Raw genomic sequence first — 15,081 nt, 5'->3', positions numbered from 1 at the left:
AAAATATAGTTATTACTTGTGCTTCTTTTTAACATGATTTTTCCTCACAAAATTAAAGTTGTTTCACTGATGCCTTAATAAAATAACAACTGAAATTTGCCTTTCTGATGTTCCCTGTTTGTTTTTTTAATGGCTATCAATATTTCATAATATTGCATCATTTTGATGTATACATAGCTAAAAATAAAACAACAGCCGTTTTAGGGCTCTTCAGGTGCTGTTTCATACTGCTCATGCTCATCCCATAGGCAGCGACAGTGCAGGGATGATGTTATCACTACTCTAACAGGGTTTTTTGTTGCATCATGAGATTACTGAAGTTGTCTTTTATCATTTCCTAATTTTGGTCAGCAGTTGCAAACCTGAAGTGATATATCTTTTCATCATCTTTACACGTGAAACTTTTCCATTATTTCACTTAAAAAACATCTCAGGGATAATACAATCTTGTAATTATAGACAGGAAGCTGAAGAAAGGTTTCCAACAGTCCTTTTGCCTTCTTCCCACCTTTTCTGGGGCAGGGGGAAGTATAGAGGGACTATCCTGGCAGATGTTCTATTGCTCTCTAGTAATTGTTTTAAACAAATCAGAAGTTTCTTAGCTTGATAATGTTCAATATGTAAATTCTTATGATGCCATGTGGATGAAGACTCTGCAGGGAGAGTGAAGGCATGACAGAAATCCTGGCAAAGATGAACAGCTGCTTACAGGGATACTGCTGCTGAAAAGGTACTTGTAAAGCTGTATGCATTTGATTTTACAAAATTTGGTAGTCTAGAAGGGCATGAGATTTGATTAAAGCTACTTGGAATAATTGTAAACCTTAGTTTTTGCTATCAGTCTTTTTAGTAGCTTTCCAAACCTGAAAAGATTTGGAGGCTTATTTGATGAGACATTTTTATCATATAGATTTATGTCCAATAAGCTACTCCAGTTGAGCAGTATCTAGCTCTTTTAGGCCCTGTGTATATTACTTCATATCATTGTCCTCTTTTTACAGATGCCGCTTAAAATCAGAATCACCTATACAAAATTGGTGGGCCTATGCCAGAGCATGGTTTTGATATTACTGCTGGCTTATTGGTTTTATTTTCTTTTCCCTCTCTTCACAGTTTTTGTAGTGAAATAGAACTAGCTCTTAATGTTTAGAGAGCAATCACTAAGAGGGCTGGGGAAGGAAGCCAGAAATATGGTGCTCACCTTCACCTGACTATTCTGTTATGCCATTATAGTAATTTTAAGCAGCTGGGAGGGAAATTAACAGGTTTTTTTCTCCAGCCTCCTCCATTTCATCTGTTAAATTTATAATCTTCCCCTGTTTACCTTGAAAGTAAATGTGATTTAATTTCTCCTTCACCTCCTCTTAGTCTGTACCACATGAAAAGTTCTGTCTGTGCTTTCTGACAGGGTCAGGCACATTGCAGCCGGCCACACAGCCAGTGTGGCTTCCCTTCCCTGCCACTGTGCACGCGACGAGCAGATTGTTCCCAAAGCCTTCCTTGTCCTCTGCTCTTTGGCTGTGCTTTATCCTCATGCAGGATCTGATTTGCTAATTTTTTTTTTAATTAGTTTTCTCACTTTGGGAAATTTAATTCTGATTTGTTTTCTGGGTGTTCTTTCACCCTTATTATAAGCCTAGTGCATTAAAGAGAGAGTTTAGAGTTCTCCCAGTCTCCACTTTAGCTCCTAAATCAGTGTCCTCCTTCCACGGTATCTCACTGTTTTTTACCCTTTAAATGCCTTTCTTCAATTTTTTTCATCTTTTCAGATTCTTTTTATGTCTTCCTATAGCATGACAAAATACTTGTGCAATTACATTTATAGAATGCAACCCGATGTACACAATTCTAAAGGTACTTACATTTTCTTTTTAAACGCAGTCTATTTTCTGTAGTGGACACAGTATGTTGTTTTTAAATCATGCATGTGTTATAAAAACTAGCTTCCCAGAAATGTAGTTAGTTGCTTGTCTATCTTGTATAAGTTTGTTGTAATTCATCTGGTATGCCCCTGCTCCCAGGAGCTTAAAACTTTTATTAATACTTAATAATGCTTTCCGTATCTTTCCCAACGGAAGCTACCCAGAAGAAATATTCAGATTACTTGGGGCATGAATTGAAGCCTCTGGTCCATAAAAAAACAAACACACGATAAACATAATAACACCATCCAAACTACTGGACAAGCTCAGTTGCATATTTGGTGGTGAAGGCAGAGGGCAACTTGTACAAGTGATGGAAAAACTGGATAGGGGCTCTATTCCATATTCATATTGGTCGAGCTCAGTGCAGCACATCTTGTGTAAGACATGGATTTCAGACTGTTAGGAGAAATGACTGTTAAACTACTTTGGGATCTGACATCAGCAGTTCAGGATGTCCTGGATTACCATTGTCCCTCATCAGCTGGCAGGTACTACTCCCTCTACAGCCTGATAACTTGTATTTACAAGGAATCTTGTAAATACGTTGTTGATGACAGTACAGTATCAGCCAGTTTATTTCAACTGTTAGATAACTTCATAAAACAGTAGCGAACAATTTAAAACTCAACTGCTCACTATCGTCTTAAGGTAGTTCTTAAAGAAAACATTTTATGTGGTTTGTTCCTTGTGTCACAGTGTTTCCAGGGGATTGGATGTTGTCACTGGCTTAATGCTTTCTATGCTACTTAAGGATTTACTCTTCCCCATCTGTTGCAAAGCATGGCTATTACATGTGAGCAGGAAATACAGAAGATTTATTTTTAGTTTCTTGTTTGAAATTTATTTCTGAGAAGGTTTGCTCTTTTGTAGAAATGAGCTCTGCCTCGTCATAGAAGATTGCACTGGTCTGAAGAAGAATCTTCAGAATGTATCCAGAGATTCAGAATGTGACACTGAGGTAGCCTGGTTTCAGAATATTGAGTACTTAAAGAAAGAGATTAGCACCATATGCTGGTTTTAGCTGGAAACTTAAGTATCTTCTTTTGTGGAAGTACAGTTTTGAATTTATAGCTAGGTTTTAAAAAAAAATGATTGCTTTAATGAGATATTATACTAGAATACTAGTATACTCTAGAAGTCAAAAGGACAAGCAGAGGAAACGTAGATTGAAAATCCAGTAATTATATGCTGTAATAATGCAGAATCATAGAATGCTTTGCGTTTAAAGACCATATAGTCCATAGCACACATACCCACTTGCCCTGGTCAGGGACATCTTTTATTAGATCAAGTTGCTCAAAGCCAGGCTGGTGGTAGCCTTTAGAAGTATTCAAATTTATGTACAGTGTAGAAGGCTCTGAGGTAAGAAAGGATAACATCTGGATGATTATTTAGGAAAATGTTTGTTTACTTGCCCATATATTGCTTGATACAAACACCATGTGACTTTGTTGCTTTCTTCAGTCTTAGAAGTCCCTACCCTGTGTCTCTTGAAAAGGTACACAGTATATTAATTACACAGCATTTATCTTCCCAGAAGTTATTTCCATTCAAAATATTAGAAATACAATAAGCCTTACTGGGTTTACGCAGTGTTTGAAAAGGCTGGTTAATCCACAGTGGAGGATCAGGTTTTATCTCCTCTAAACCCCAGACCACCAGCAGGGACTGTACATACTCCAGGCATTTTCTGATACTTAATATCTGAATACAGTTGATACTGAGGTGTTTTCTTTTTAGCCTTCCTATAAAAGAATAATTTTTCTTCCAATATGCTCAACACATTTTTAGTATCTGTATCTGTTTTATATAAGATTAGAGTTTGAGTGATTTTATTATGTATTTCACAACAGCATTCTCATTGAGTAATTTGTTAGATTTGTAATTTGTTAAAAGTAGAGCTGTTGGTTTATTTTTTTTCATTCTAATACTCCAAAATTCTCTTTCTTCTGCCTTTAAAGCAATTTGCGATGATTATCTTCAGTGACTGAGATGGATATTTTCCAACAGGAAATCTGATCTCTGGGCTTTATCTGTATTCATCATGCCCATTTGTTGTCTTTCTTTTATCTTTGTGTAAGTTCTAAGGGCTTTACATTACAGTTATAAAAAGCAAAAAGAAAATGCTTATAAATTCTTCGTGATTATTGTGTTGGTTATTCTAAAATGGTTTTTGAAGGATCTGTCATTCTGCTTTCCTTGTGCTTTATCAGAATTAGTGTTAAGCTAGAGGCCATCTGTGTAGCATTCAGTAATTCTCTGGTTATATCTATATTAGTGAATTAAGTGTGTCTGAGGCTAATCGACATAACATGGCTCACATCCATAGTCCTAGCCCCAAAACAGGGTAGTTATATCCAAAGTTACTTCTGGGAGTGGTCCCCTTACAAAGGAGGGTCTCTGAATGCCTTCAGATTGCTTGAAAGAATGCTAATAGGTCTAGACAGAAGTTGTTTCAGGCACTTTTTTAACGGTTTAGTGGTACAGGCAGTTCATTTCCATGCACAGGAATGCTCACAGTGCTTTTGATTTTACTGGTATAGATGTGTAGCTTCTGCAACTTTAGACAGCTAAATCAATATGTTACCTCTTTATCATAATTTCTAAATTTGGACTTGGCTGCATTCTCAGAATGCACTGGGATTCTTCAAATCATATAACTGCATATTGTTAAGTGATCAAAAAGTGTAAAAATAGTCATTATTATTACTTTACTTTCTGTGTGGGTAGATTTGTATTTATTCAAAGCATACTTTTAGCATATTTTAGCATATTTTTAGGTTGAGTGTTTTTATGAAGGTCCAATTGCATTTGTTTTTACAAACAAATTGGATGATTTTGAGACAAAGAAGGTACTCGTTCCCAAGGCATCTTTTTCCTCTCTACTTGGACCTTAAAGAGTTTATGTTCCTAGTGTGCAGAATCCCAGCAAGATCCTCTTATTCAGTTTTTGTTTTTTTTAATTCCATTCTTATTTTTTTCCGTGAATATTTGATTTATCTGGTAGAGTGTTCAACAAATTAATGAATGTTCATATTTTTGTTTGATTTACTACATAAATAAGGACATGTAAACTAGTACATGTACTCTGATTATGTGATCAGAGTGTGGAATACAGTTTGGCAGAGAAATTGTAAATAAATTTAATTGCAGAAAAAGACTGGTTTGTGCTGAAGGCAGAAAACTGCAACTGTTAAAGTTGCCAAATCTGTGCAGAAAGTAATGGTGAAATTACAGATAGCTTTGTGAGGTGAAGAAATGACATGGCAATAAGTTTTTAATAAATGCTTGTAGATTCAATGAATTTAAGAAACAAACTACAAACATTAGGAATCAGTAAATTCTGTATTTTTATTCTATGTTTTATGGTTCTGGGATTTTTTTAATAACTGTTGAATAACACTGAAAGAAGTATTGTGGAAATGTTTACCATGGTGGCTAGAGCAATTGCCAAAATCTAGAAAAGCTATTTCTAGGCTGCTGTTTTCATGAGATTTAAATCTACAATTATTGTGCTCTTGTATAATATCCTTCTAATTACCAGGCTTTCTACAGGAACCTATTGGCCCTTCTTGTCAAAGCACTGCCAGAATGTAGCAAAGAGTATGGCTTAATAGTAGGCCAGGGGGAAAAGGCCATTTTCCAATAATTAAGATAGTATTTTGACTGTGTATAGTCTGGACTTCCAACCTTATTCTGGAAACAGCTGACATGTTTTTTGTCAGTGGTGTTTGATTAATATCCATAACCAGCATTTCTGTTAGCCTACCTACAGTGAAATCCACAAATGAGGTGTTACCAATTTTTAATATTTTCAATTATTTTAAAAAATAAATATTTTAAAATATGTGTTACAAATTTGTAATAATTCTAATATTTTTTAAGTTCAAAGAGTATTTTCTCGTATTAATGTAGTTTGAAAAGTGTGTAATATTCCTAAATTTCAAAAATGTGCAAGATAATTATTTGCAGTTGAAAAGGAGTATGCAAGTCTTTACAGATGAGCCAGATTCCAGTTTGAGTGTTCTGAGTAAGTGTGTAATTGTAACTGTAAGCATGTGATGTGTTCATGTGTTGTGGTATTTTGCCAGATTATGCCTTTGTAGGATAAATTTATTTTGCATAGACGAGACAAGGTAAGTGGCTATTACCATCTGTGATAATATAGCAAGCTGTGTTATTTATAATGGCTTGAGAGAAAGTCAAAGAACTGGGAATTCTTGATGGGATAAATTCAGGGCATTATTGTTGTGAAAGTAACTTCAGTGTGATGCTTAGCACAAAATTAGAGAATTTGCTCCCTGCATAGAAAATCCCCTAATCAGGTTTCTCTGAAAACAGTAATGAAGTCCCTGAAAGTCTGAAAGTAAACTGTTCTTGTGGAAAAATACTAGCTCTATTTGCATATTTGATAATGGAACTGTGAAACTAAAAAAAACATTTCTTAATCATATTAAAAATAAATTTCTTAATCATATGTGTTACAAGGCCAGCTTGCATAGAAATTTTCTGTCTAGTGAGAACAGCTCTGCAGTTTGTGCTCTGATTGTGTTGCTCTAGCAAGTCTTTCTTCCTTCGTTTTTTTTTGTGCTACCACACAAAAAAAAAGTATTTTGTGCACACCCACACACCAAAAAAGTATTTCCACAACTTAAATTTCATAATAGTTAAGTAATAAGAGACGTAATAGTCAAATTAAGTTGTACTTGTTTATAATATGTGTAGTTTTCTTCATTGAGTAATGAAATATTTGTAGGTTACTTATATAGACCAGTTTAACAGCTATTCATGTTCACGGTTATGAAAGTTACACAACTTCATACACAATATATGTTAAATATGTACCTGAGTATTTGCATTAAAATGTCTTCATATTTGTTGTTGCTTGTCTCAGGAAATACTTCTGGAATATGTGGTCATTAATCTCTGGTGTTCAAAGTCTATGTTATGTTCAGTGTGCTTTTGCTTGATTCTAATCTTGGGAGTATTTAATAGATTTTTAGCTTTGGTATTTGACAAAATATAAGCCATTGTTTCATAATGGAAACCCCCATCTTTAAAATATGCTCTAAGTTACCACATTGTATCGGAATGATAACTTTGTTCTGATTTTAGATTAAAGTAAGTATGTGTTATATTTTATATATATATATACTCCTGTTTAATACACTTAGATAAGTACATCTGTTGGCAGAACACCACCCAGTCCTAGGATATGTTTGTGAAGGAATCCACAGAGACAAATAATTTATATTTTAGTATTTACCTTGATACTTCACTTAGTGACCTAAATAGTGTTCACTGAAGGCAAGTTTTTGCATTCTGTGCAGACTGCTTTACAAGACATGCTATTTATAACTAATGCTATGTCAGAAGCTGTATTTAGTTGAAAATTTTATTACTACTGTCACAATACATATTACAGGGTAGAGACATTCATTTGTATTGCTGCCAGCTTTGCAGTGGATACATGAATACTTGAAATTGTTATAGTGGGTTACATAATGTGTTGGTATTTGAGATTTCAGTGATGGTCTGAAATAAGGTGGCTGGTGTAGGCAGTAGTATGTTGTGACTGTGCTATGGGCACACCCGCACAATGCTTAGTTAAAATTTCCTGCATGGGCCTACAGGAGTTCCAAACTTGTGATACTGTCTGTGTTAGTGTATCTTTGCCATTCAGGTGCTCTTGTGGAGAAATCTAGACAGTATTGTAGATTATTTCTCAAAATAGATTAAGTTTGGGGTTTTTCAAGAATTTGTGAAAATGTGATGGAGATAATAACAAATCTAGAGGGTTCTGATGTTTTGCTTCAAGAGCTAAACTCAGACTGCAATTATACTTGAGATTTGATGAGCTGTCATCCTAGATGGAAACAGAGTGACTGTAGTATTACTAAGAGGAATACGTCTGGGAATTGCCTTTGTTGAAAAGATAAAGACTGGAGAATTAATACTGTTAGTAATTGTACAGCTCAGATATTCCTGGATGTGGAGCCCAGCAGGTCTGATGAAGCAGCCACTGAACCTGTAAGAGGTGACACTGGATTTGAATTATTTTTGGGAGGCAGTGAGAAGGCAGTAGAAGAGTTAGTCCTGTAAAAGTATTGTAAAGTAGAATTTTGCACCACAGATGTGGATCATAAGTAGATTCCATTTAAATGAAGTTGAAAAATAAATTAAGACAAGCTTACATACTTGTGTATTTATCTAGAATCTGTTGGGATTGCTGGGGGTTTTATTCAGAGATTGATGTCATCCTCCAGCAACCTCAGTCTTCTGAAACTGCACTCCAGCATAAGCACTTCAGCTGGCTGTCACATATCTTTTATTATTTCCCTTCTAAGCTAGAGCATTATTAGTATGAAAACATAAAATAGTGTCTTAATTTCTTTCCTCTTGGTGTTTCTATAGATACTAACAAGGTATTTTCATTGACTTGAATTATTTATTTTTTCTTTGAATCATTGAGACTTTTTCTTGTAATGTCTAACAAAGTGAAACTTGGAGGGTTGGTGATGCTCATAGATTTTACACCTCTTCCAACAAAGATTAATGAAAATTGCCTTAGAAAAGATTCAGAACTTCATGAAGGCATATATTTGGGTTTCCTCTGTTTGCAAAGGTTTCTTGGTAGGATAAGAATTTTATAACCAAATTTCAACCAAACTATATGTTGGACCATCTATCATGTAGTCTTGTGTTACAAAATGTGGTACAAAAGTTTAACATATTTAAATGCAATTATAGTTTCTATGTGATTACGTATAAAGGGCTTGGGTTGTTTAATCTTCACAGGGTCTTCTGAGTTTGCTCAGAATTCTCCTGAAGTGTAACAGAATCTGTCAGGGTGGAGGCTGGATGTTGTGTATGGTCTGATTGGCCCACATGCGACCTGATTCCAAACAGGCAGCACAGTCTGGTTGGTACAGTATCCTGGATGCATTGTGGGACACTCCGCCAGGTGTTTGAAAAGCACAGCCATTGGACATTGTATTCATCTGGCAGGCTGGCCAAGTACGGCATTAAGAGTCTTGATTTGTCAGCCTGTTCTATTAGGTGGTCACAATAAACCAGAAATCAAACAAATAATGCTGAGAATCACCTGTGCAGTGTTTCACTGGAAGCCTTATGTAAGATAGTTTCTGAGATAGATGAGGTGAAGATGGAAAATGCAAGTGTTTTTGAAGGATTTAGCTGCAAGCATCAGTTCTGACAATAATTTGCTTTAACTGTTGTATTGTAATTTGTGGTGCCCTCAGGGCCAGGGGGAAAAAACCCAGAAAAACAACACAAAAAGATTGCTGATGACACTGGCAAAGCACTCAGACAATAAATCAAATTTGAGGCAGTTTGTTGATGTACACTTAAAGTTTAAGCAGAGCCTTGTAGCAGGTTGTTGTGTTTGCCATTTTCAGAAACTACTTAGAATAAATATTGGGACAGGAATTTCGTAAGTGAACAGCTATGAGATGAGTAAATGAGTGGTAAATTATTTGGGACAGCTGCAGCAACAGCTTTGTTAAGTTCTAAGCAGGAGTTTCATTGCAGTGTGTGGCACCAGTCTCTACTTTGTGTGGCAGCAGTAGCACACAAGTTTAAATGCTTTGGCCCTGCTGAGAAACAGCCTTCTATGGGATTAAAATACTGCCTGCTATTAGGCTTCGTAAATTGATTGGATTTTCAAGTAACTGTACCAGACACAGATTCAAGCTATAGGACTGCAGTGGATTTCCTGATAAAGATGGTATATTTTCGAAAAGGTTGCAGCTTTTGATTGGCACAACAAGTTTTCATGAGTTTCATGAGTTGTCATGAGTTCCTTAGTTCTGGGGTGTAGAGCAAGAGTCATGTTGAATTAGGGGCAAAGAGAGACTACATGCAATGGTTCTCACTTAAGGTAATACAAATTGGAATATTCAATAGTGTGAAATCCTTCTTACAGTTAGGATTTTGTCTCATTATTATCTAGGATGTTGTTGTTAATAGTATTGCAAAGAGGGAGAGGGAGTACAAGTGAATGAGCAGGAAGAGCGTGTCTGTCTTGCATCATAATGGGCAGTGTTCAGGCAAACAGAAATGGTGCAAGGTTATGTTGTCAGTCCTCCACTAGTAATGCTGTGTAGAAAGATAGTTTCAAGAAAGGTGAGGTGGAGAGCTGTTGTAGAAATGGTACCTGCTTGCTCTTCAGCTGAATACAAAGATGAGGAGGGAACTGATAGTAGGACTGTGATAGTTCATGTCTGCGACATGTCATGTTTTGCCAGACATTTGCTTAATGTATATTCTGCACATTTGTGTCCTGGTAAAAATTAGCCAGATGTTTTATACTATTACATGAACCAGTTTCTAGTATACTCTAAGCCCATTCAGGGCTATTGTTAATAGTGAATTATACATGCCCCTAGATGTACCTAGTGTAGGCTTCTTTTTATTAGTATTTTTTCCCAAATACCTGAAAGCCTAAAGATCACTAGGCTGATAAAAACCTGTGTAGTTACTAAATAATATTTTTTCATGGACAAAAATATTACTCATCTTCGTAGAACTTTTTTCTCACAGAATTGAATGGAACAAAGTGACTTACTGCTGTCAGAGGAACAGAATGTGTAAAATGTTAATTTGATTTTCAAAGATATATGATCTTTTGATTTCCAAATCAAGAGATCTTTAAAGTAATCAAGTTTTCAGAAAACATTGAAGTCACTTGCTCTTCAAAAAGTAGCCAGTCTGCACGTCTGTCTCTGGTTGCCCATCTATTTTCCTATTTTTCAATACTTGGAATATCCTGATGTTCTGGCTATTCACCAGAGGTGTGTGTTTGTGTGTTTTTTGTTGGTTTTGGGGATTGCTGGTGGTGTTGGTTTTGTTTGGGGTTTGTAGCTTTTTTAAAATTTATTTATTGTTCCATTTATTTCTTTATTTAATTTAAGTTAAATGTCTCAACAGAGGAGTGATCCAAGCTGAAAGGCCAGAAGTGTCTGTAAATGGGTTTCATTGTGTTTCAGTTTCTTGAGTATTTTGGTTCATGTGTCCAGTGGGTAATACCAGTTCTGGGTGCCATGCTAACAGTGTGAATCATCTTTCCACATGTCTACAGAAGGCAGTTTTCCCTATTCCTCCATCTTCACCAGGACTTCAACATAGTACTTAATAAGGGGGCTTTTTTTAAGACTTTATTTAAACGTATACATTTGTTTCATTTGTAGTTTAATTCTGGTCTTTCATTTAGTTAGTTGCTTTAATTCTTTTTTGTACATAAGTCTTGGTTTGAAAAAACAGGTGTCTGCTAAGGAAGGCAGGACCCTCCCTTGAAATGGAAAATATAAACCCCCCTCCCTCCGAATTATTATAGTTTTGAAATTAAAGGGCTCTCAGGCAAAGATATGGGAGTAGGAATAACGGTTCTTTACTAGTATGTATAAATGTTAAAAAAAAACCTACAATGTAATAGGAAAATTAAAATAAAATGTGGTAGTACAAAAAACACTGACAGAGTCAGAACACAGCCTGGCACCCTGTTGGTCAGGATGTTGGTAGCAGACTGATTAAATGGTGGCTGCAGTCCTCCTGGAGTGACAGATGTGGTTCTGCTGAAGCAGTGATGCTGTAGAAGAGTGTAGTTTTTCTCTGAAGGTCCAGTGGTGGTGTAGAACAGTCTGGTCTCTCATCTGGGAATCCAGTGGAGAAAGGCTGACTGTGTTGTTCCCAATCTCAGATTACGTCCAGGTAGGAATGCTTGGCTCCTCCTCCTGGGTGGAGCATCCCACAACGGGATGATGTGATTTTATCAGTCATGCAGTGAGACTCAATGACCCATTAACAGAAGGTATCCCCCTGGAGGGAGGATGGGTCATGGAAGAGATAAAGAAAACTCCACTGCCTGGTTTTAACAGGTGGTAATAAAATACATACTTTTGGTTACATCTTGCATTGCAACCTAAGACAACATACTGGCTGCATCTTTCTTTGCCAGTACTTGATTGTTCAGTTGGTATTGAAAGCAAAAGACAAGTTTAGAAGATTGTTGCTGTTGTTGTATACTACCTGTGACTTTGTGAAATTAAGGAAGCATTTTGAATTCCTGAAAACCTTTTTCTGTGATCAAAGTATACCTTTCTAGCCTATAACTACAGATGCAAGTTGTTTTGAAACATGAAATTAGCCTTTGCAACTTTTTATCACATATGAGCATTTGCACAACTGGTTTTAAGTAATAAAAGAGCTCTGTTTATTATTTTTTAATTTCTTGTATTTTTAGAGCAAGACGTGTTTATGCTAAACAGTTCTGCTGTTTGCATAGTAGCTGTATGCCAGACTGTTGAGATTAGAGTTTAAGACTAGTAAAGCTCGTGTACAAGCTAATTTGCAAATCAGCTTCTTCTCTACACTGAAATTCCAGGTCATGCATTCTCTCTGCAGGAAATAAAAGGAATGTTTGGAGGATTGAGGTTGTACAGCTGTCTGTAAACAGTTGGTACTTACATAGCATAAAAGAATGGTACTGAAGAGTCTATTACCATCTAGTTATTATAGTTGAAATTTAGTATTACAGTGCTGTTAAAGAGAATAAAGTTTGTGTTAGAGGTGGGGAACATAATGCTATTTGGTTTGAGGTTTGGGTTTTTTTGGGGTGAGAGGAAGGTGGGGTTTAGCCTTAGTAACTGATGGTTTGGGATTGTTGAGGACTTTATTTTGTTTCATTTTGACTTTTCCTTGGCAAACTTGATAGTTTGGGGTGAGATAAGAAAGGAGGATTGTTCTTTGAAGTGGTGGAACCTCAGTAAATTGAATAACAACATAAAGAGCTCAGAATTTAGTAAAGTGAAGTTGATCCATGCATTGGCATAGGGAAAAATGAATTCCTCACTAAAAGGTAATTTGAATCCCGATTTTCTGTGAAATGCTTAATAAGACATTAGTGAAAACTTTGTGGCAGTTGTCAACACTGAACAAATGATGACCTTTTTAGTTTGCAAAGGTCTTCTAATATATACCAAAATTTTTTTCAGAGAGGGAAGAAAGGAAGTAGATTTTTGAACTTTGAGATTTTCTGTGTTCAGTGGAACTATTTTAACACATTTTAATAAAGTAGATATTACCAGAAGAGAACATCTAGGGTATTCATATTGTTGAGCTTGGTTGGGGCACGGCTTTAATAAAAAGTATAAGGTTAAGTATATATGTTCCATATAACACTATGGAACAACATGAATTATTTTATGATATGTACAGCTTATTTTTAAATGCTTAAGTAGCTATTCAGTCTTGGTGGAATGGACAAGTCTACAATAATTCGCAGATTGTATTTTTTGAGTACCATACATGTTTCTGTATAGGGATTTTTACTTCATCTTATTAAATGTTTTTATGAAATTTTCTTACAAAAATGAAACTGTTCTAAGCTCAGGCTTTGACTCAAACCAATAAATATGAGGAAATTGGCTCTAGCCCCAGTGTTTATTATACAAACTACAGCAGTGTAGCTTTTGGCAGTATGGAAATGATACATGTGGCATCCATGGCTATAGGAACCTGCTGTTTTCCTCTGCACCAGATCTAGTATTCATCTGACCCCTGCTCTGTTTGAAAAATGACTGGAAAGCCAATGTAGAATCCTCATACTTTTCTGAATGAGCTCTCTGAAGAATGAGTGACTGGACAGAAAAAGGGAAGATCAGGCTGTCTTTGAACTGCTCGTTTTGGTCTTGACCATAAGTGGACAGGCTCTGTTAATTGATATTGATTGGATTACAGATTTGATTCATCTGCATATAAGATGTAAGCTAAATGAAAGAAGTGGATAAAAGGGTAAGGAAATGTATGGGAAGAGGAAATTTAGGTTTTAGGACAGTGTCGAGCTGTGACTTTAAAAAAAGTTATAAACAATTTTAGAAGGTTTTACTTTCTTTGCAGATACATAAACTTAACTCACATAAATGAGGATTTTTAGTTTAAAGATAAAAGCAACCATATTTAAGTGTAATTTTTAGTCCTTTAAAAATCCCTAAAAGCAAATGATTGTGCAGGGGAGATTTTTGCTGACTCCTTAACTTACTCAAGAGTTTATGTAATAAGGAGGGGGGTGTGGCAGTGGTTCATGTAGCACTTAGAATATCCTGAACTCTAGTCAGACATGAATGGTATTTGCATGTGATACATACAGTGCAGCATGATTTGCCTTTCTAGCTCTGATATCTTTCCTTTCTTCTGAAATGCGCCCTTTTCTTAAGAAAAAATGTGTTTTCTAACTCGTTAAAGGTATGGTTATGGTATGATTATTAATACCTCATTCCATCAAATAATTACTAATTTAATGAATGTGAAATATTCCTCAGAATACTGTTTCCTTAAAATCTTTCTTATTTACCATGTGTTAATTATTTTAGTGTCCACTGACAAAAATGGTACAAAAGCTTACTCATATAGGATGTATTTTAGCATATTGAAAGAGAACTATAGATGTTTTAAATTATTTTCTGATTTTACAATTTTTTAATGATTTCATTGACTTGGTATTGTCATTTTTCAGCACAATTAAAATCTGTAAATTTAGGCAGCTTTGAACTTGACTTAAATTTGTGAAGGGTTTTCAACAACATATCACTATACAGTTAGGGCTACAGTGAATATTTTAAATTGGTTTTATATATTGGAGTGTAGAAAGTTCTGAACTTTCTACATTTCTTTTAACATTTTCAATGCTAAATTAACTGTCGTTGAGATAATTAATTTACTGGTTGGCTGTTTACTTTTTGTACATATAACTTCTGTGCAGAAGGTCCATTCTTTGTACAGTATATCACCTTTATTTTTCTTAAGGGGTTCAAAGGGATTTTCAGTAGTTATTAGATGCAGCTATGGCTCTCAAGTTCTGATCCTGAATTGCTGCCTTTGATATCCCTGAATTCTCTTAGTCTTGTGTAGTTATTAGGACCCAGTATACAGTTTCTCTTTAAACAAGGCAAAAAGAAATAAGTATTTTTCTGGACTTGACCTTGGTATATGTATTGGTAATGTGCAGAGAGTAGTTTTTATGATGCTTTCACCTCCAGAGTTATTTTGGGTAGAAAAACCTAATTTGGGAAAAAACAGGATTAGTCACAAAGGGGCGCAATTTGTTGCAATTTATCAAAATATTATTGTTGAAAAATGT

General features: G+C 35.4%; 1 protein-coding gene across 2 annotated transcripts in view; it reads left to right on the top strand.

Moving 5' to 3' along the window:
• LOC131591838 (AT-rich interactive domain-containing protein 2-like) overlaps nt 1-15,081 on the top strand; it is a 93,993-nt gene that overhangs the window by 39,242 nt on the left and 39,670 nt on the right. The window lies entirely within an intron of this gene.

This window comes from Poecile atricapillus, chromosome W, assembly GCF_030490865.1.
Source record: "Poecile atricapillus isolate bPoeAtr1 chromosome W, bPoeAtr1.hap1, whole genome shotgun sequence".
Classification (NCBI taxonomy): Eukaryota; Metazoa; Chordata; class Aves; order Passeriformes; family Paridae; genus Poecile; species Poecile atricapillus.
The sequence above is the reverse complement of the archived record's forward strand: the minus strand, read 5'-3'. Positions and strand labels throughout refer to the sequence as shown.